At 39.3% G+C, this 21279-nt stretch overlaps 1 pseudogene; it reads right to left on the bottom strand.

Annotated features, from left to right (window-relative positions):
* Positions 1 to 399: 399 nt before the first annotated feature.
* LOC121015017 (60S ribosomal protein L7a-like) lies at positions 400 to 20547 on the bottom strand (annotated as a pseudogene).
* Between the last annotated feature and the right edge of the window lie 732 nt (positions 20548 to 21279).

Raw genomic sequence — 21279 nt, 5'->3', positions numbered from 1 at the left:
GACAGAGATAGACAGAGTGTGAGTGGGGGAGGGGCAGAGAGAGGAGACACAGAATCCAAAGCAGGCTCCAGGCTCTGAGCTGTCAGCACAGAGCCTGACACAGGGCTGGTACTTCTGAACCATGAGTTTCAGCCCCCAATCACCAGCACAGAGAGTCAGCCTGTGTAAGTGGTACCCCTTCATGATCAATTCTTTCTCTCAATCTCAATCTCACTGAAGCTTTGAGTAGGACAGATTTTAGGGTGGAAATTCCCTTCCTTTTCTACCACATGGTTGAAAATTCTACTTTGATGGCCCGTGCAGGGATTCTGTGAAGAAGAGAAAGTGGATCCCTCTACGTGAGGGAGCTGAATACTTTAGCGGTATCCGTTTGCTGTCCATTATACAGGTTTTTTTTTCCCTTCTGGTTTATCATTTGCCTTCAATTTTTTTGACATTGGCCGAAAGAGAACTTTTTATGACTTTTATGTACAGAAAACTCAACAGCGTCCACTTAGCCCAATTTGGTGACCAGTCTTTAGCCTTTGCCTTCTCCGACTTGGCAATGCGAGCTACTGACTTTGGACCCTGATGTTGCCTCCCCAGTGACAGGCTATCTCATCATATCTGTCATTGTCACTGGCCCTGCTGGCTTCCACCAGCTTAGCCAGAACCCCTTTGTCTTCTGAGTTAATTTGTGTGAAGGTGACAGTGGTGCAGGTCTTCCAGTGAACCAGATGCCCCAGCCTAGTCTTCCCCTGTATGATGCCACAGGGAACCCCCATATTACGACACAGGGCAAGCAGGAAGACAGCCAGCTCAATGGGATCCACACCATATGCAATCACCACCAGCTGAGCCTTCTTGTTTTCCATCAAGGTGGTGACAGCGTTAACCACAGCTTGAAGGGCAGGAGGCGTCTTAGTGGGGACATCCCCTTTGCTGGCAGCTTTCTTCTCAGCCCAGGCCAACGATCTCTGCTTCTTCTCTTCCTTTGTCTCTGGTCTCTTCCGTGGGCCAGCTTAAGCAGCTGAGAGATGTTTGGTGGTCCAAGAACTGGGTGAACTGGTTAATCTGGGAGGCAGACACTGATAGAGAATAGCCCTTTGCCACTGCAGCCAGAGGTAGTTGGGCCATTTGACAGAGCAGGTAAGGTCCCTTTTGGGCTGGATGTCCTGTCTAATGCCAAAATTCTTGGGCCTTTTCTCAAACAGGGGATTGACCACCTTCTTGGCCTCCTGCTTCTTCACAACAGCAGGGGCCAGGGCCACCTTCTTCCCCTTAGCCTTCTTTCCTTTTGGCATCTTCAATGGGCGGAGGAGAGAGCCATTGCCTTCAATTTTATGTAATTTCCTAAATACAGATATTTTGAATACTTAGCATGTTAATAGAAAATTCAAAGACAATAAGGAATTCATTAGGAACACAAGATAAAACCTTTTAACATTTTTAGTTATTAGCAACTCACTCATTCATCGGAAAATTGAGTTTTGTTTTCAACTATGTGTGTACCATGCCCACTTTGCTTCAGAATAACTTTGGAACATCAGATCTCATACAAAAATACCTCTAATTTTGTGTCTCTGAAGCAGTAACACGTTCATTGAGACAGCATATTTTAGCATCTCTCTCATAGATCTTAAGTTTTCTAAGAAGGTACAAGACTGATCTGATTTTCAAGAAATTATCTCACTTTTGATCTTCTCTGGGTTTTTCTTTCTTTTAAAAGACCATAGTTCCTTTAGATAATCTCTCCTAGAATTCAGCACATTTTTATAGACTATCAATACTTCTCTTGAAAACTTGTCAATTTTCATTAATCACAGAAAGCATATCTTTTCTCTTCACATATTACACACACTTTTTAGCGTGGAAGCTAAATGTCCTTATTCTGAACTATCTGGTCATTCAGGTTTAAGTGTATCTGTAGTATGTAAATAGCAATATTTGGATTTTGCGTTTGAAGTCCAGCCTAAGAGTCTTAGTCTTATAATAGGGACATTTGGAGCACTCAAATTAATTATTCTAAGCAATATGCTTAGTATACTACTATCATCTTGTATGCTGTTTTTATACTTCTTGCTATTTCCCTTCTTTATAATCCTATCTTTTGCTGCATTGACTTGTATTAGCTTTTTCTTGTTTTCTAGAACTTACTGGTCATATGCCCTATTTATACTATTGTCATCTTTACATAATAGTTATCATAATAAATACATCTGAACCCATATTTCTGTATAAAAATCAATCATGATTTCCACCTGTGAAATACGACCACCTCTCCCCTACCTATCTTACTAGTTTTAACTGAGCTCTCTGATCCAAACAATTATTCTGTTTTTTCTTACTTTATATATCTTATCTTCTAAGAAATATTGTTTACATTTTCATTGTGTTATAATCTTAGTAACAACTCTAAAATTTACTGGCCTGTCTGCTTACTGATTTTTGCTTTACATCCTTCTTCCCATTCTTGAGCTCTTAATTTTGATTCATTTCTCAGCCTATTGAACCAAAAGAACACTTGCTAAGTCTCCATTAGGCTGTATATGCTATTGCCCACACCTACACTTTCCTCAGCCTTAATGCCCACCATTTGATTGTATCCAACTTCCTACTCTGTGTTCCCACAGCACGTCCATTGTGCATACTTCTGATATGGAACTTATTTCATTCTGTGCATGCACTACTGGAATTTAAGCTCCTTGAGAAAGTGAAAATTAGTAGTAGGAAACCTCATTAAAATGGAGTCAGGAAGTTTCAGCAGGGGGAGCTCTCATGAACTACGCTCATAGTCAATTACAGACCCAACAGGAAGAGCCAGATTTGACCTTGCCCAGACTTGACCTTGTACATGGATACAACTCTACTATTCCAGCCAGAAGAAGAGATACTTTCCTCATTCCCTACTCCACCACCCACCCCCATCTCCCCACCCCTACAACAGCTCAGTCAATGAGAAGCCACCACACTTCAAACTCTTAGCTTACAGCAATGGACTTTTAGTTCATAACAGCCTTCTCAACATGCCCCCTTTCTTCTTAAAAAAGCGTACCTCTCCTTTGTCCGCCAGACTTGCCTACAGTTTTATGACAGCCTGTTTGTCCCAGATTGCAATTCTCTTTCATTCCTGAATAAACCCATCTTTTGCTGTTAAAATAACTGGCAGTTTTAATTTTAATTTTAACAAGAGCAATTGTGGTTTTTTTTTCCCCTCTGTCATTTCTGCTTTGTTTCAAGTTAGCTACAAAGAGTCTGGGAAGCAAAAAATAGAGACTCTGTCACTATTGAAAGAAGAAAATCATTAGCTGAATTATTTAATATTTGACCACTGGGAACATTTCAGTATTCCATGTGCCATGCTGTAATGCTGAATTTGTAGACAGAAACATGGAAGAGAGAGAGCTGAAAGACATCATTCCCTTCTAGGAGCCATTCATCTGATAGTCAAAGCCACACTCTCCCACGTGAGGTACAATCAAGAAGAAGGCTGAGCACCAGACATGAGCTACGCCCACACTTAAGTGACAGGAGAACGGAGCGGGGCAGGTGGTGATGAGGAGAAGCAGGTAGCAGATTGAATCAACCCAGTGACGACAGAAGTGATCAACAGTATCTAACAATGGAGAAAGATCATGAAAGATGAGGGATGAGAACAAAAACAAGGTCATTAGAGGTTGATGATCTTGTTTTCCATCTTTTATATATGATTAAATCATCTCTATGCCCTTCAGTTGTTATTTAAAACCGTGAATATTTAGATAAACAAAACCTCTGGCCAGCCTGGGTACTTGCTGAAATGGGCCAATTAGCATATTTGAAAATTCAATATACTGTAGTCACATGCATGGAAATAAATGGTAAAAAGATTTTAAAAATTAATGTGGCATTTCAATCCCTCTCTATCTCAATCCCCATAAAAGTTGCTTTAATAAATTAAATGTTCCATTCATATTTCTTATAGCATAAAAGTCTAATCACCTTTAAATGTAAACTTTATTTTTTTAAATTTATTTTTGAGACAGAGAGAGACAGAGTATGAACGGGGGAGGGTAAGAGAGAGAGGGAGACACAGAATCCAAAGCAGACTTCAGGCTCTGAGCTGTCAGCACAGTGCCCGATGCGGGGCTTGAACTCACGGACCGTGAGATCATAACCTGAGCCGAAGTCGGACGCTTAACCGACTGAGCCACCCAGGCGCCCCAAATGTAAACTTTAAATGTAAAAATCTTGTCATCAAGAAAAAAAGAATATCAGATAAAAAATATCATGTCAGAGTTATTCACCTATTTGCATTTAACCACAGTCTATTGCTTTAGGAAAAGATTACTAAGGATTTGGAAAACTCCATGAAATCATATTCACATATGTGAAGGCAAAAAAATGTGTGTATATATATATATGTGTGTGTGTGTGTGTATCACCCAAGTGTACTGTACATTGTACAGGCTCATGATGAAAGAGAATCTGCTTTTGGCGTTCACACTGATTCTTTGGCAATTTTCAAGGGCAAGGGCAAGAAGGTACTTCTACTTAAACATATAGTTTGTCACTGAATAGCTTATCAAGATTGTATCAGTTTTCCCTAAAAATCTTTGTACTCAGAGGAATTTCTTCATTACCACACATAACATGAGACGTTTCAGAACAGAGAGCTTTTTCAAATGAGAAATTCAGTATCTAGAAGGAAACTTATCTTTATGGCCAAAACCACATGATGATTAATTTATTTGTTGAAATAAGTGTGTGTCAAGAACTAAACTATATTTAAGTGTGGTGTACATCAGTGTTTCTCATACCATCTATGGCAAAGGACCTTTTTTCCCTAGCCCATCATGATCTAATACCTTTGAAAAATATGATAAAAATAAGTTACTAAACAAAATAACTTAAAAAACAGCCCAACTTCTTATTATTACATTCCACAGAATAAAATTACTCTCTCAAATTGCCCTTATAATGTTCTAAATACTCTCATTTTCTGTTCTTATCTATTTGTTGGCTACTGATAGTGGTGGCCCAGCCCCAGTCCATGGACCACTTTTGAGATATGATATTCACCATAAAACTGATACTCATGGGGCACCTGGGTGGCTCAGTTGGTTAAGCGTCCAACTTTGGCTCAGGTCACGATCTCATGGTTCAGGAGTTCGAGCCCCGCATCGGGCTCTGTGCTGCCTGGAGCCTGCTTCGGATTCTGTGTCTCCCTTTCTCTCTGCCCCCACCCCCACTCGTGCTGTCTCTTTCTCTCAAATATAAATAAAAATATTTTTAAAAACCTGATATTCATGACATTATATCCATCACAAAATGATTAAATTGTACAGTGACATCCCTATCCTGATTCTTATGCAGGACTAGTGACAAGGAGAGAGTATGTTTAATGCTTTAACTAACACGGGCGTTTGTGTCTCAACTCAATGGAGGCTTCCTTTGCTGCTTTGACTCTAATTAGGAAATGATCCTTTCAGTGAAAACAAATTCCAAAACCCTCCTCCTACCGGCACAACTAAGAGCAGACCAATTACAGAAGAGAACAGATACACAGAAAGAGAACTTGCATGGAAACTACACAATCAGACTTCTTTTATAATCTGATCTAGGGGTGCCTGGGTGGCTCAGTCGGTTGAGCGTCCGACTTCAGCTCAGGTCATGATCTTAGTCTGTGAGTTTGAGCCACGCGTCGGGCTCTGTGCTGACAGCTCAGAGCATGGAGCCAGCTTTGGATTCTGTGTCTCCCTCTCTCTCTGCACCTCCCCTGCTTGTGCTCTGTCTGTCTCTCTCTCTCTCTCTCAAAAATAAACATTAAAAAAATTTAAAAAAAACAAAAAAGAAGAAATAATCTGATTTAAAAATGGGCAGAGGACCTGAAGAGACATTTGTCTAAAGATGTGCAGATGCTCAACAGACACATGAAAAGATGCTAAACGTCATTCATCTTCAGGGAAATACAAATCAAAACTACAATGAGATATCACAACTGTCAGAATGGCTAAAATAAAAAAGATAAGAAATAACAAGTTTTGGCAAGGATGTGGGGGAAAGGGAACCCTCATGAACTGTTGGTGCAGCCACTGTGGAAAACAGTATGGAGTCTCCTCAAAATATTAAAAAAAGAAATACCTTTTGATCCAGTAATTCCAGTACTGGGTATGTACCCAAAGAAAATGAAAACACTAATTTGAAAAAACATTTGCACCCCTATATTTATAGCAGCATTATTTACAATAGCCAAGATATGGAAGCACTCTAAGTGTCTATCAATAGATGAATGGGTAAAGGGGCACCTGGGTGGGTCAGTCAGTTGAGCATCCGACTTTGGCTCAGGTCATGATCTCACAATTCATGAGTTTGAGCCCCACATCGGGCTCTGTGCTGACAGCTCAGAGCCTGAAGCCTGCTTTGGATTCTGTGTCTCCCTCTTTCTCTGCCCCTCCTCCACTCACACTCTGTCTCTCTCTCTCTCTCAAAAATAAATAAACATTAAAAAAAATTAAAAGTAGATGAATGGGTAAAGAATATGTGATACACATGCACACACACACACACACATGCACACACACATGCACACACACAGGCACATCATGCAGCCATGAAAAAGGATGAGATCTTGCCATTCGGAACACCACCAATGGGCCTAGAAGGTATAATGCTAATTGAAGTAAGTCAGATTGAGAAATACAAATACCATATGACTTTCCCCATATGCAGAGTCTAAAAAACAAAATGCAGAATCAGACCTAAAAATAGAGAACAAACTGAGGGTTTCAGAGGGAAGGGGGTGTTGGGGAATGGGCAAAATGGGTGAAGGGGAGTGGGAGATAAAGGCTTCCAGTTATGGAATGAATAAATCACAGGAATAAAAATACAGCATAGGGAATATAGTCAATGATAGTGTAATAGCATTCTATGGTGACATGATAGCTATATTGTAGTAAGCACAGCATAATGTATGGAGATGTTGAATCACTATGTTGTACACGTGAAACTAATGTAACATTGTGTGTCAACTAAAAATTTTTTAATAAAAATATAAAGCATTGATTATCAAATTAATGGTTAATTATAAGTTAAATTATTTTACTAATTATTAAATTTAGTGTTGATTAAAAAATTTTTTTAGAGATACAGAGAGAGGTGGAGAGGGGCATAGGGACAGAGAAAGAGAATGCTAAACAGGCTGTATGCTCAGCACATAGCCTGACACATGGCTCAATCCCATGACCCTGGGATCATGCCCTGAGCCAAAATCAAGAGTTGGACACTCAGCTGATTGAGCCACCCAGGTGCCCCAAATTTAGTGTTGATTTTAAAATCATTATATTTGAGGGGCACCTGAGTGGCTCAGTTGGTTGAGTGTCCAACTCTTAATTTCAGCTCAGGTCATGATCTCAAGCCCCATGAGATCAAGCCCCATATCAGGCTCTGCACTGAGCGCAGGGCCTGCTTGAGATTCTCTCTCTCCCCCTCTGCTCTTCTCCCACATTATCTCTCTCTCTCTCTCTCTCTCTCTCTCAAAAATAAATAAAATAAATACTTTAAAAAGTCATTATATTTGAAGTCTACTTTTAAGTTTCATTTTATCACTTCCCAATATTGGCAAGAAATCACATTTTAAGGATTTTAAGGAACTTACTTGCAGCTAAGTTATTTAGAAAGCAAAAAAATCCTTTCAAAAAAATTTATAGCAAAAAAAAGTTATATGGCTATGAAAACATTTAAATAAATCTGAAATGACATAGAGCTTCCAAAATTGTTTTAAGAGCCCTGCTCACGCTGAATAAACACACTGGCTTTGTTAGGTGAAGGAGTGAATTCAGAGGGCCCAGCTTGGAAAGATTTGGGGAGCAGTACTAGAACACAGATACTTCCGGGTTGACATATCATGCAAACAGGTGCATTGTGCGGGGCTGGTGGAAGGAGCCACATTTCTAAACAGAGAATGGAGATGGGTCTAGAATTCAAGGAATCACATGTTCCTAACATCCACAGTAGGGAACATTAAAAACATGACAGGAAGAAAGGAATGAGCAGAATCCAAATCCAAATCAGGCAAAGAAAACAGGACCATACACTAGATCAGACCAGGCTGGAGGCTCTCTCCCTAACCACACTGAAGATCGTTCCTCTCAGACTTTCAGAGAGGGAGATTGGGAGTTCATAGAAAACTTGTGAATGATCTTTATTGTTGTTACATTTACTCATTAAAGTACTTCTAAACATATAAAATTTCTTAAATTTCATATTGTGAATCCAATCTTTTAATGGGCCTCTCCAGGTATGATTATTGCCTTGGTCGATTCAGGCTGGCGTAACAAAATACCACAGACTGGATGCCTTATAAATGACAGAAATTTATTGCTCACAGTTCTGGAGGCTGAAAGTCCAAGATCATGGTGCAAAGATGAGTGTCCTCTTCTGGATCACAGAATTCTCTAGTAAGCTCGCATGGTGGAAAGACAAGCTAGCTTTCTGGGGCCACTTTTATAAGGGAACTAATCTCCTTCATGAGAGATCTGTCCTTGCCACCTAATCACCTCCCAAAGACGCTGTCTCCTAATACCATTACCTGGAGTATTAGGTTTTCAACATATGAGTTTTGGAGGGACCGTATATTCAGACCATAGCAGTTATGAACGGGTATGCAGACAGACTGGAAACATCCTGTGTCTTACAGCATTTGCATAGTACATGCCTTTTTTCAGTTAAGCTTTTACTTGAAAATTTTTAACTTTTTTATTGATGTATGTAGAGAAAAGGGCACAAACTTTATATGCAGAGCTCAACGTATGAGTGTTCCCCAACAGATCATAACACAGGATAATTGCACCACCTCAGATGGTTCCCTCCCAGTCAATATACCCCAGATGGAATCATTATTCTGATTTGTCACCATGATTAATTTTGCCTTTATTGAGCTCCCCATAATGGGATCTTACAGTATGTGCTTTTTTGTTCTTGGCTTCGTTTGCTCACCATTAGATCTATAATGTTCATCTACCTTGTCATATGGTAGCTATAATTTGTTCTATTTTTATTAGTATTATAACAAAAATTACATTAATATACCACAATTAATTTATAATTCTACTGTCGATGGACATCTGGGTTGTTTCCCAATTTTTTTTAATAAAGGTCATATACTGTGAACATTGTTACATTTTCTTGGTGAGCATATGCATTTATTACTGATGAGCATACCTCTGAGAGTGAATTTTCTAGGTCACGAGATATGCATATGTTCATTTTTTGTAAGTGGATGTATCAGTTTACAATTCTGTCAGCAGTGTGTAAGAATTCTAATTGCCACACATCCTTGTTAACACTTGGAATTGTCAATCCTTTTAGTATTAGCCATTCTGGTGGGTGGATTTGTGGTTTTAATTTACATTTACCCAATAACTAGTGATGTTGAGCACATTTTCATATTCTTATGGCCATTTATATATCCTGTTTAAGTCACCTTTAACCAACATTGTATGGAATTATCTTTCTTATTGATTGAGCAGTTCTAATGCTTTCTGTGTTAAGAAATCTTTCCTTACTCCTAAGGTCATACAGATTTTTCTCCCATGCTTTCTCCTAAAAGCCTTGTTTTATATTTCACCTTTAGGTCTATGATCCACCTAGAATGATAAAGATGGCCCAAATTCTTTGCTGAACTTCTCATTGAGAGGCCAAGTCTAGATGCCACCCCTGTGATTCTGGGCTAGCCTTAGTGACTTACATGACCAATAGAATGTGGCATACATATCATTCTGAGACTTCTGAGGCTAGTTAGAAAAAGCCTTACAGCTTTAATCTTGGCCTCTTGGAACACTCAGGAAGCTTTGGGTTGCCACCTTATAGGCCCAATTATTTGAGACCACCATGCTGGAGAAGACAAGTATATGTTTTAATTAATAGTCACAGCTGAGCCTAGATTTCCAACCCATCCGAACCCACTGAGGGGCCAGATTAGGTGAGTAAAGTCACCATGGACCCTCCAGATCATCCCATCCACCAGCTGAATACCACCAATATTAACACCACATTGAGCAGAAGAATTACCCAAATAAACCTTACCCAAATTCCTGGCACGCAAAATTGAATTATGATAAAATAACTGTTGTTTTAGGCCACTACAGTTTGGGGTGTTTATTATGCAGTGACAGATAAGCAGAACATGATGTGAAGTAGAGGGTCAAGGTTTTTCAATTGCACCATTTAAGTAAAAGATCATCATGTCTTCATGTCACTGTAGTAGTACTCTTCCTAAATCAGATGACTGCATGAGGGTCTGTTTCTAGACCCTATATTCTATTCTATATATCAATTTGTCTATTATTTTAGTTACTATAGCTTTATTAATAAGTCTTGATGCCTAGCAGTTAAAGTCCCCCAAATGTGGTCTTTGTCAAGATTGTCTTAGCTCTTCTCAGCATTTTTGCATTTCCATATGAGTTTGAGAATCAAGTTATCAAAATTCATTTCAAATCTTACTAGGGGCACCTGGGTGTTTCAGTTGGTTGAGCATACGGCTTGAGCTCAGGTCATGATCTCGCAGTTTGTGAGTTTGAGCCCTGCGTCGGGCTCTGTACTGATGGCTCAGAGCCTGGAGCCTGCTTCCGACTCTGTGTCTCCCTCTCTCTCTGCCCCTCCTCTGTTCACACTCTATCCCTCTCCCTCTCAAAAATAAGAAAACATTTATAAATAAATAAATAAATAAATAAATGGAATCTAACTTAAAAAATCTGTTTCAATTGCATTGCATCTATAAATCTGGGAAGAACTGCCATTTTAACAATATTAAGTCCTCTAGTTCATGACCATGGTATATTTTTTCATTTATTGCCTTCTTTAATTTCAATCAAGAATGTTATTTCTAGGCATTTGTTATTGTTGTTACTTTTGTTGTTTGATGTCACTACAAATAGTATTTTTAAAGTTTTATGTCCTAAGTTTTTGTTACTAGCATATACAATTTTAATTTACTTTTGTATCCATAAAGTTTGCTAAATTTGTACATTTTAAATATATAAATGGCAAGTTTATCTGTAGTTTCTTTTGAGACAAGGCAATTATATTTTCTGAGAAAAAGTTCCACTTCTTCCTTTCTAATCCTTATGCCTTTTATTTATCTTTTGTTATTGCATTGCTAGGACCTTCAACCTCTCAAGGCTGCTCAAGCAGAACCCAGTATAAAGAGAGGCTGTGGAATAGTTAATATTACTTCTGAAATCACACTGAAGAGAGTTCCCAGACAGCCTCCATCACATTCTAGCTGTGTGAATTTGGATAACTTACTTAACTTTCCTGTTCCTCAGCTTTCTTGGTTTTTAAACAAAAATGACAATGGTGGGGTGCCTGGGTGGCTCAGGTGATTAAGTGTCTGACTCAATTTCAGCTCAGGTCATGGTCTCACAGTCGTGATGGGAGAGATAGAGCCCCACATCAGGCTCTGCACTAAGTGTGAATCCTGCTTGAAATTCTCTCTCCTCTCTCTCTGCCTCTCCCCTGCTCTCTTGCTCTCTAAACAAACAAACAAACATTTAAAAACATACAGTGATGCCTACTTCATAAAAGTTGTCATGAAGGGCACCTGGGTGGCTCAGTCAAGTCCCTGACTCTTGATCTCAGCTCAGGTCTTGATCTCACAGTCGTGAGTTCAAGCCTGGAGTCATGATTTCATGCACCAAGCATGAAGCCTACTTTAAAAAAGGAAAAAAAAAGGGGGTGTCTGGGTGGCTAGGTTGGTTAAGCATCCAAATTCGGCTCAGGTCATGATCTCAGTGAGTTTAAGCCCCACATTGGGCTCTCTGCTGACATCTCAGAGCCTGGAGCCCACTTCAGATTCTGTGTCTCCCTCTCTCTCTGCCCCACCCCAGCTCATGCTCTGTCTCTCTCCCTCTCCTTCAAAAATAAACATTAAAAAAAACTTTTTTTTAAAGAGAGAGAAAAAAAGTCCTGAAACTTAAATGAGTACACATAAAACACAGGGAACAATATCTACCTCATATTAAACACACATTAGCTATTTTCATTGCTTTAAATCCTACACATGAATACCTTTTTAAAGTTTTTTTTTTTAATTTATTTATTTTGACAGAGAGAGAGAGAGAGAGAGAGAGAGCATGAGCAGGGGAGGGGCAGAGAGAGAGAGGGAGAGAGAGAATCCCAAGCAGGCTCCACACTGGCAACATGGAACCCAACACAGGGCTTGAACTCATGAACTGAGATCATGACCTGAGCTGAAACCAGGAGTCAGATACTTAACCAACTGAGCCACCTAGGCGCCCCAATCCTACACATGAATACTTTAAAAAAATTTTTTTAATATAATTTATTGTCAAGTTGGCTAACATACAGTGTATACAGTGTGCTTTTGGTTTTGGGAGTAGATTCCCATGATTCATCATTTACATAAAACACCCAGTGCTCATCTCAACAAGTGCCCTCCTCAATGCCCATCACCCATTTTCTCCTCTCCCCACCCCCCCATTAACCCTCAGTTTGGTCTCTGTATTTAAGAGTCTCTATGGTTTGCCTCCCTCTCTGTTTGAAACTATTTTTTCCCCTTCCCTTCCCCCATGGTCTTCTGTTAAGTTTCTCAAGTTACACATACAAGTGAAAACATATGATATCTCTCTTTGTCTGACTAACTTATTTCACTTAGCATAATATACTCCAGTTCCATCCACATTGCTACAAATGTAAGGATTTCATTCTTTCTCATTGTCAAGTAGTATTCCATTGTATATATAAACCACATCTTCTCTATCCATTCATCAGTTGATGGACATTTAGGCTCTTTCCATAATTTGGCTATTGTTGAAAGTGCTGCTATAAACATTGGGATACATGTGCCCCTATGAATCAGCACTCCTGAATCCTTTGGATAAATTCCCAGTAGTGCAATTGCTGGGTCATAGGATAATTCTATTCTTTATTTTTTGAGGAACCTCCACACTGTTTTCCAGAGTGGCTGCACCAGTTTGCATTCCCACCAACAGTGCAAGAGGGTTTCCATTTCTCCACATCCTTGCCAGCATCTGTTGTTTCCTGAGTTTTTCATTTTAGCCATTTTTACTGGTGTGAGGTGGTATCTCAGTGTAGTTTTGATTTGTATTTCCCTGACGATGAGTGAGGTTGAGCATCTTTTCATGTATCTGTTGGCCATCTGGATGTCTTTGAAAAAGTATCTATTCATGTCTTCTGCTTGGGATTCTCTCTCCTCTCTCTCTGCCTCTCCCTTGCTCTCTTGCTCTTTAAATAAATAAACAAACAAACATTTTAAAAAATGACAATGATGTCTCCCTCATACAAGTTGTCATGAGGGGCACCTGGGTGGCTCAGTCAGTTAAGTGCCTGACTTTTGATCTCAGCTCCGGTCTTGAACTCATGGTCATGAGTTCAAGCCTGAGTTGAGCTCTGCACTGAGCATGAAAGTCAAAATAGTAAAAATTTTAAAAGAAAAAATAGGAGAATATTTTCAGGACTTTATAGTCATGAGGGCCTTTTTAAAAAGATATAAAAAGCAAAATTCAAAAAGTAGATAACTAAATTAAAATCAAAACTTGTATGGTAAAAGTTACCATAAACAAAAAATTTACAGACAAAAGATCCAGAGTATATAAGAACCATAATATAATAAGAAAATGTGAGGGGCGCCCAGGTGGCTCAGTCGGTTGAGCGTCCGACTTTGGCTCAGGTCATGATCTCACGGTTCGTGAGTTCGAGCCCCACGTCGGGCTCTGTGCTGACAGCTCAGAGCCTGGAGCCTGCTTTGGATTCTGTGTCTCCCTCTCTCTCTGCCCCATCCCCACTCATGCTCTTGCCTCTCTCTGTCTTAAAAATAAAAACATTTTTAAAACTTAAAAAAAAAAGAAAAGATGAACATACCAAGTGAAAAACACGTCCAGGATATGAATAGGCAAGTCGTAGAAGAAGAAATAGAAACAGTAAACAGGTAAAGATGTTCAATTTTCACTGATAGCCAAAAATTTTAAATAGACTAATTAAAACAACAATATGATTACTATGTCACCTACCAGATTAGCCACAATTGATTTGTTTGATATTCTTAAGTGTTATCAGTGGTATGAAGAAATGGATAATCTTATATACATTACTGGCTACTTTGGAGAATAATTTGGCACATCTATGAATGTGTTTAAATGTACATTCTGTGATCCAGTAAGACTCCTTCAAAGGATGTATCTATAGAAACCACTCTACCTGTGCAAAAGAGGGCTGTACCTGAAGGCTCCTTGGGGTGTTTTAAAATAACAAAACTTGGAAGCAAACTAACCTCCACACACAGGACAATGACAAAGTAAATCACAACCTATCTGCTAAGCAGTTTAAAAGAATGAGGTAGTTTCTAAGTATTGGGATAGAAAAGTCTCCAAGAGAAATCATGGAGAAAAAAGAGTAAGTGACTGGATGATACAGTATAATATATTTTGTTAAACACAAGTTTACACAAAACAATATTATATATGTTCCCCACGGACATGTATATGATGTAAATGCATAGGAAAATCCATGGATGATATCTGTATGATAGCATCACACCGAAATATGATCCAGGTTGAACCTGTGTGGCCATCTGGTAACTCTATGTACCTCTACTGCAGGTGCTAGGATCAAAGATGATCATGGGGACTTTTTAGCCTTATGTAGAATAACACTTTATTTTTTCTAGGAGATGTAGTTAATAATTACATATGTAATTAAAATATAATCTTTAAAAGTAAGCAACTAGAATGGAAGAAAGTACTCCATCCATAGTAGCAACAAAATACAAGAAATATCTAAGCATATCTTTTTTTCAAAACTGATTTTATTTTCTTTTTAAAGTTTTTTGTGTTTGTGTGTGTGAGACAGAGAGAGAGAGAGAATGAGTGAGGAAGGCAGAGAGAGAGGGAGAGAGAAAGAATCTTGGGCAGGCTTCACACTGTTAGCAACAGAGCCCAAAGCTGGGCTCAATCTCACAAACTGTGAGATCCTCATGACATGAGCTGAAACCAAGTTTCGGACACCTAATTGAGCCACCCAGGGGCCGAACACACACAGTTGTTTTAATGAAGGATCACAAATCACTGGAAAAGAAAAAGATTACTCCAATACATGGTAGTTGGAGAATTGGTTGGCTATTTGTTAAATACAGATTTTCATAAATTTCAATTTTCAAATCAGACATGTATAACATATTACAATGGTTTAAAGAGTCATTCTAAAATGTATCAATCACTAAGACTAGAAGCATCAATATGAGGTTGATTACTCATTTTAAAACAATGGAAAGCCATTCCCCTTCCTCCTCCCTTTCCTTTCCTCCCTGAACAATTCAGTCCTAAAGCTGTTAGGTCACTGTAGGGCAGAGCAAAGCAGTCATTCTCAAGTTCAGAGAAGTAGAAGAGAATAGAAAATTCACAGATGGGGCACCTTGCTCAGTCGGTTGAGCATCTGACTCTTGATTTCAGCTCAGGTCATGATCCCAGGGTTGTGGAATCAAGCCCCCCTCATCAGGTTCCACACTGATCTTAAGATTCTCTCTCTCTCTCTCTCTCTCTCTCCCTCTGCCCCCCTCCTCTGCTCTCTCTCTGTCAAAATAATAATAATAAATTAAATGAAAATGAAAAAAAATTCACAGAGAAATTCAATAACTAACAAAATATATTTTTCACATTTCAGCCTCATCAGTATCTAAAAATATGTATATTAAATATTGAGATATATGTTGACATATTAAAAAAGTTTAATGGGAATATCCAATTCTGGCAAGGGTAAGGAAACAAGAATTTGTATACAAAGCTGTTAAAAATCTTTCAGAAACCAATCTGGCTATATGAACGAAGAGACTTAAAATATTTTGTGCCTTAGGGGTGCCTGCATGGCTCAGGTGATTGAGCGTCTGACTTCAGCTCAGGTCATGATCACTCCTAGTTTGTGAGTTGAAGTCCATGAGTTTGAGTCCCACATTGGGCCCTGTGCTGACAGCTCAGAGCCTGGAGCCCACTCCAGGATTCTGTGTCTCCCTTTCTCCCTGCCCCTCCCCAGCTCACACTCTCTCAAAAATAAACAAACATTAATATATGTGCCTTAGTATTAAATATTAATATTAAATATTAATGTTTATTAATTATGTGTTGTGCCCTTTGACTTAGTAATTACATGTACGGAAAGCTATTTTTGAGGAAAGACTGTGAAATACCAAAAAGAAAAGTGCCTTAGATGTAAAGATGTTCACTAGAGCATTTTTATAGCAATTAAAATATTGGAAAACAACATAAGTGTCTAATAACAGGTAAACAGTTGTATAAAGTATAGGCTATTTAGTAAAGGAACTATTAGGCATCCTAAAACTATGCTTTAAAAAAACTACAAAAACTGCTTATGCTATAACAGTTTTAAAAAGCACAGTGAAAATAGAGTCTGATACCATCATAACAATGTATAAAATGCAAAAACAATAGAAAAATGAAACAAAGTTAAATAAAATTGTCTTTTAAAGTAGAACTTTGGGGGATTTTTCCCCTTTCAAACAAGTGGAAATCAAATTTCACAGCTGTAGCAAATTTGATGTAATTTGAGCAACTTGTTTAGTTCAACAAGCAAGTATTGGGACCAATGCCAAGCAGTACCCTAGGACCTATTATCTGGAAAGCAGCATTCTGTATTACTACTAAGAAATTTCAAAAGGAAAACATGTGTTTTCACCATGAGGCATTTGTATTTACAGAAAGAAAGAAAGAAAGAAAGAAAGAAGAAGAAAGAAAGAAAGAAAGAGAGAGAAGGAGAGAAAGGGAGAGAGAAGGAGAGAGAGGGAGAAGGAGGGAGGAAAAGAGGAAGGAAGGAAAGAAGGGAAGAAAGAAGGAAAAGAGAGAGAAGGAGGGAGTGTGGGAGGGGGAAGGAGAAAGCAAGCTAGTAGGAGCATTTTGCTGAACGATCCCAGACTTACAAGTTAGTTCTGCACTTCCTCAAAAATGCCATCATCATGTGCAAGCCAGATAGCTTTCCCAAAACAAGTGTAACCAGTGTTGCACACATTCTATTCATCATCTTTTAATGACATTTATTTCATATCTACACATTGCCCCCATCCATGGGATTTGTTTAGGATATAGAAGAATAAGACTAGCACTTTCAAAAATGAAACTGTCAAAATAAAAATACAAAATAAATAAATAAATAAATAAACCAAATTTAGAGAAAATTATGGAAACCCTGAAACACCAACCCACCTTGTTGATCAGGAATATTCATAACTGTTCAAAACCAATTCAGCATACCTAAAATAATTATCAATTATATAATAATTAATAATTAATACTGATGTTAATTATTCTTTCACATGATTTTCATTTTGCATCACATGATGTTAATATGTGGTATTAATTAACAATATCAATCACATATTATTATGTAATTTGTAAAATGTGATTAAAAACTATCAACATTAAATACTAATTGAACACGAACTAAGCTTTTACACAATTTTTTTCATTTAGTCTTCACAAAAGCTGATGTCATTAATCAAAATACAAGAGTTGATATTATTACCTCATTTTACAAATGAGGAAGCTGAGGCTCAAAGAGGCTACCTTATTTGCATAAGGTCAACCGTCTAGAAAAGGCCAAGGCATTTTCACACATATAGAAAAGCCAGATTGTGACAGACCTTCGAGCCATGCTCTGTGCCTCAGCACACTGCCTCCCTTTGAAAGTCGAGCTCCTGGAACAGTGGTGGTGAAAAGTAAACTCTGACTAATCATAATAATCACTGATTACAACATGCTTTCAATGTGGTGAGTTAAAGTCTGGTACCTAGTCATAGTTGAATTGTATTTCCAAGGTGAAGAATTTAACTAAAATCTTAAGTTTAGATATACTCTTACCCCTACCTAGCAAATTCAGGCTCTTTCCTTTCACACCCCACTTTAAAAAGACACACTACATTTTCTCTTTTCAAAACCCAGAAGGCAAAATAATTAACAGAGTCTCAGAAATGGGTTGTCTTTCAGATGCTTATTTTAGTACTTCTAGTTTTCCAATCTAGTCTCAATAACAATTAGCACAAACTTCTGTTCTGAAGGGCAGTACTGTATTTTGGGTTTCCTGGAAACCACCACTGCCAAGGCAGCACACACAATGTTATCACGATGACGCATCTTCAAGAGGAAGTGAACAAGTATTATTAGGACCTTACCTCTCCTCTTAAAAGGTTTGGAAGTTTTGGAAATCCTGCAGTCAAAAATAAAACTAGCTCCTTATGAAAGGAAATCTAAACGTCTTCCCTTTCAAAAGGGCAAACTGAAAGGTCATCAAATAAAATTAAGAAACGGGGTCTGAAAATAGCAAAGTGGTTAATGGTATCTCTTTGTCAAAACTTGTAATTTAATAAGGATTTTCATTCTTCAGCTCAAAAATGACATCTCCTCCAGGGTGGGATCAATTTACTCTCTCCTTTTGTCATTCATTCCTAGTGGTCTTTCTTATCTCCCTTGGAGACATAAAAGAAAAAGACCTGTAAGCTTAAAGTCAGAAGATGTGAGTTCTATTTCTTTTCCTGCCATTAGACGAACTGTGTAAAATAGACAAGAGGGGTGGCTGGGTGGCTCAGCTGGTTGAGTGTCCAACTTCAGCCCAGGTCATGATCTGGAGATTCATGGATTTGAGCCCCGCCTCAGGCTCTGTGCTGACAGCTCTAAGCCTGAAGCCTGCTTCAGATTCTGTGTCTCTCTGCCCCTCCCCAGCTCGCGCTCTCTCTCTCTCTCTCTCTCAAAAATAAACTTTAAGGGACGCCTGGGTGGCGCAGTCAGTTAAGCGTCCGACTTCAGCCAGGTCACGATCTCGCGGTCTGTGAGTTCGAGCCCCGCGTCGGGCTCTGGGCTGATGGCTCAGAGCCTGGAGCCTGTTTCCGATTCTGTGTCTCCCTCTCTCTCTGCCCCTCCCCCGTTCATGCTCTGTCTCTCTCTGTCCCAAAAATAAATAAACGAAAAAAAAATTAAAAAAAAAAACTTTAAAAAACAACATTAAAAAAATAGATAAAAGAACAAGTTCCTTCCTGATTCACAATGTGATCACATCGGTGAATTTTCTTTGTGAAAAAACAAAGCCCGAGATCAGTGGTTCTCAAATGCTTTTGCTCCCCAGGGTATATTTGCCAATATCTGGAGACATTTTTGATTGTCACAACTAAGGATGCAGATGCTACCTGGCATCTAGCAGGTCAAGGCCAAAGATACTGCCAAACATCCTACAATATACAGGACAGCCCCTCACACCAGAAAATTATCTATCTGGCCCAAAAGCCAATAGTGCTGAGGTTGAGAAACCCTGCTCTAGACAAATGCAAGCTACCCTCAGCTTCCCCAACCAATGCCTTGGATGCAGGCAAATCTCCTAGATGTGCCAGAATGACTGACCTGCAAGGGAGCCTCTCAGATCCAGCTCTTCTCACCCAGCAAAAGTGAAGAAGCAAAGCCAGAGTCTTCCCTAGCCCAGAGCCCCAGGGTGAGGACCTGCACAAGGCTGAGGGAAGGGCTGAGATCCCCTTGTCAGTCTCAAGCTTACCAATAGTCACCTTCCCCAGCTGCTCTCCTAGGATCCAAGTGGTCTGAAACATGTTCTCCAACTGGATTAATGTGGAGCACTAAACAGTATTTACTGAGTGCCTACCTGCATGCTGTTAAGAAAGATACAGAAGATATAATCTTGTTTAATAAATAAATCCTTGCCATCATCATGTAGAAGTTTAGAATCTAGTAGATGAAAGGACACAAATAACAAGTGAAGAATCCCAGACACTTTTGCTCCTTTAAAATTACATGTGACAGGGGTGCGCCTGATTCACAGTCAGTGAAGCGCCTGATTTTGGCTCAGGTCATGATCTTGTGGTGAGTTCGAGCCCCGCATTGGGCTCTGTGCTGACAGATTACAATACTGAGATTACAATACTCTCACAGAACTGTCATGAGATATAAATGATATGCATTAGTGGTATGTCATAAGCGTTAGACAAATCCCAGGTACATAGTAAGTGCCCCATTAATGTTATTTTCCTTCCTTCTCTGTTGGTGTGGGCTCCAATTTGTCCCTATGACATAAAATTTCTCCATATTCCATCGTAGAAGTGCCCTCACAATTCCCTGACCCCAAATTCCTTAGGTCCTGGATCCTATCGATGTTCTCTCACCCCTCCTGGAAGTCTCCATAGCTCTAGGATTACCCCTAAAATACCTGCTCCTCCCCTGACCTGATTTCTTATATTCCTATTCTGCTTATCTAAAGTCTGATTATAGCACACTAGTGGACATTCTGCTAAATTCAAGTTTGTGGTCTGAAAAAAAAATCTCACTGTTGAAGTTTAGGGGAGTGTGATGAAGGCGGGAACCAGGGCATTTGGTCTCCAGCAGCCTCTTCTACCATCAGAGGGAAGGGATCTACAAGCATGGGTGTTCCCTCAGGATGGCTTGCCTGGTCATTGGTAGGGCTCCCACAAGGAATCTTTGGCTAATCTCAACCTCAATGTTGGGGCACCTGGGTGGCTCAGTCTGTTAGGCATCTCACTCTTGATTTCGGCTCAGGTCATGATCTCACAGTTAGTTCAAGCTCCACATTGGGTTCTGCACTGACAGCGCAGATCCTGCTTGGGATTCTCTCTCTCTCCCTCTCTCTCTGCCCCTCCCTGCTCACGCTCTCTCTCTCTCTCAAAATAAATAAACTTAAAAAAAAAATCTCAACCTCAGTATTAATCTCACCAGGATTAGGAAATGGCCTGCCTTCCAGAAGACCCAGGGTTCTTATCCTCTCCCTTATATATCTGCTGGACATCTGATTCTTTGATACAATGATTAGCCTGCCTTGTGGGGCTTTACTCCCTACAGTGGTTCTTATCATTTGAGGACAATAAGATCCCCACAGGCAAATAACAACACATTATTACTTCTCGCTTGTTAGTTTCCTAACAATGAGAATTTGTGTTCCTTCTTTCTTCTTAAGGAAACCACAGCACTAATGATGCAAAAAAATACACATCAAAGCTATTTCCCAACACTTCATTCTGCTCAAGATCTCTCTTTTCTGTCATCAGCCACATTTCCCAATCCAATGGGTGGCAGTTCCAAATGTTATCTCCACTGTCTCCACCTTCTCTCACCAGATGGTCTAGCCTCCTACACACCAAGGAAACAGAGGTCATTAGTCAAAAACTCCAACATTCCTAATGTCCACCTCCTAATGTCTATACTAGGGCAATAAACAGTAACCAGGAAATCTGTAGCTCTATGGAAGAATCCCATGTATTGGTCAAAG

This window comes from Herpailurus yagouaroundi, unplaced genomic scaffold (genome assembly GCF_014898765.1).
Source record: "Herpailurus yagouaroundi ecotype Mexico unplaced genomic scaffold, PumYag 205, whole genome shotgun sequence".
NCBI classification, from domain to species: Eukaryota; Metazoa; Chordata; class Mammalia; order Carnivora; family Felidae; genus Herpailurus; species Herpailurus yagouaroundi.
This window is presented reverse-complemented; position numbering and strand designations above follow the sequence as displayed.